The following is a 2,722-nucleotide window of genomic DNA, read 5'->3' as shown; positions in this document are numbered from 1 at the left end:
CGCGCTCTGAGGCAGGGCGCGGCGCATACCTCTGGCTCTCCAGCCTCCCCCCCCCCCCCCCCCCAGACGCTCGTCACAGGTGCGCGAGGAGGGCCGGGCTGGGCTTGGATGGACACCCGTGACACGGAGGAAGCCCATCGAGAAAGGGTGGCAGAGCGAGGGGGCATTCGGGCAATCCCCAGCCATGGGGAGGGGACGGGACCGAGGGCTGCTTACAAGGGTGGCACACCGGAGGGGGCACAGAGACAATCCCAGAAGTCTGGGGTGTGTGTTTGTGGGGGCAGGCAGAGGGCAGCTTACAAGGGTGGTAGACCGGAGAGGGCACAGACACAATTCCCAGCAGTTTGGATGAGGTGTGTGGGAGGTGTGTGTGGGGGGGGCGGGGGGGGCTCACTGCACCCACCAGACATAGGGACTCACGGTGCCCACAGCCCTGACACACGAACCCACTGTACCCCCCAGCCCAGACACAGAGACTCACTACAGAGACTCACTGTACCCCACGCCCCATCCAGACACGGGGCTCATTTTACCCCTTCAGCCCAAACATAGGGACATACTATACCCCCTCCACCAGTTCAGACACATGGACTTACTGTACCCCCCCAGCACAGACACCGCCACTGTACCCGCCACCCCTGAGACACAGGAACTCACTGTACCCCCTGCACAGGCACAATAACTAACGGTTCCCCCATCCAGACACAGAGACTCACTGCACTCCCCATACAGACACGGGGACTCACTATACCACTCAAGCCCAGACACGGGCACTCACTGTATCCCCCAGACACAGGGATACCCTGTACCCCCAGCCCCCACACAGGAACTCACTGTACCACCCTAGCCCAGACACATAGACCCACTGCACACCCAAGGCCAGGCAAAGGGACTCACCGTACAGCCCCAGCCTGACACAGGAACTCACTTTACCACCCAAGCCAACACCAGAACTTTACCACTCAAGCCCAGAGACAGGGACTCATTGTACCCCCCAGACACAGGGATACCCTGTGCTCACCTGCCCAGACACAGGGACTCACTCTACATCATCCACCCCAGACATAGGAAATCGTTGTACCCCCTCCCCAGCTTAGACACAGGGGCTCATTGTGTCCCCCCAGCCTAGACACAGAGACTTCCTGTACCCCCAGCCCAGATGCAGGGACTTACTGTACCCCTCCAGTGCAGACACAGGCACTTATTGTATCCCCCAGACACAGGGATACCCTGTACACCCCAGCCCCCACACAGGAACTCACTGTACCACCCTAGCCCAGACACATAGACTCACTGTACACCCAAGGACAGGCAAAGGGACTCACTGTACAGCCCCAGCCCAGACTCATTGTACCCCCCAACCAGATGCAGGGACTTACTGTACCCCTCCAGCGCAGACACAGAGACTCCTTGTACCCCCAACCAGACACAGCAACTCACTGTACCCCCCCAGCCATACATGGGGACTCATGGACTCCCCCAGCCACAGGGACTCACTGTACCCCCAGCCCAGCCACAGGGACCCATTGGACCACCTAACCTCAGCCAAGACACAGGGCTTGGGGAGATGTTTTCAGCCATTGCCTGCAGTTGCCATCCCACGCTTGTCTTTAGATATACCTGAGATTCCCATTATTAAAGGTAATATACCGGGTGAAAGAAGTGCCATTTTTTGCATGGTTACCTCCCACTTTTTGCCTGACATCTGATGCAAGCTGATTTGATGTGCCCTGGGTTCCTGCCAATCAGGTACCCATGGCTTGTGTTCTTTCCCAAAGCTGTACCTTTTTAATCCCAACCGGCACATCTTTGGCCACAGGCAGGACCCTTGTAAAAGGTACCATGGTACCAAGGGCACTAAGACCAGGGAAAGCCTCTAAGGGATGCAGCATCTGTTGTGCCATCCTTAGGGGCCCTGCACCTTAACACCCATACACTGCCTTTGCAGGCTGCGTGATTTGGTGCAGAGAAAAGTGAAGTATTGACATTGGTACACATCCCTGTGTGCCATGCCTACAACCCACTGCCTGAGGCCTAGGTAAGTCATCCCTCTAGCAGGTTGCACTAGCCCTCAGGTGAAGGTACAGTGGCTTGAGCCCTGTACCCCTACAGAGTCTAAGTCCATTCTTACTCACTGTAAGTGTAATAGAGCCATAAAGAGTATATGGTCTGGGAGTTGGTCATTACGAACTCCACAGCTCCATAATGCCTTTACTAAAAACTGGGAAGTTTGGTAGCAAACTTCACAGCATATTAAACCCACACTGGTGCCTGTATGGGATTATCTGTAAAAAAACACTCAGAGGACATCTTAGAGATGCCCCCTGAAAATCGACGGGCCCTGGTGTGGTTACTGAATGGCTGCCTGCCATTTGCCACCACCAGACAGGTTTCTGGACCCCTGGGAAGAGAGCTAGAAACAAAGCCCATCCTGGGCAGAGATGTCATGCCTCATCCCCCAGAATAGTCTGGGTCCATGAGGGGAAGCTACAAAGTCCAGCAAACCTTTGGAAGCTGTCCCTGCCTTTTGCTGCCCCCAGCAACTGGCTTCCACCGATCCTGGCCCTCACTTTGAACAGGAGATTCGGCGGGAAAATCAAGCTGGGAAGAGAAGTGTGCCCACCTTTACCAACCCACATCTCAGTCCCCTCCATCTTGAAGATAAAGGGGCCCAGCCAATTAGGGAGACGCACATGCTCCCCTGCCACTAGAGGGTGGCATA

The sequence above is a fragment of the Lissotriton helveticus genome, chromosome 5_1 (genome assembly GCF_964261635.1).
Source record: "Lissotriton helveticus chromosome 5_1, aLisHel1.1, whole genome shotgun sequence".
In the NCBI taxonomy this organism is placed as follows: domain Eukaryota; kingdom Metazoa; phylum Chordata; class Amphibia; order Caudata; family Salamandridae; genus Lissotriton; species Lissotriton helveticus.
This window is presented reverse-complemented; position numbering follows the sequence as displayed.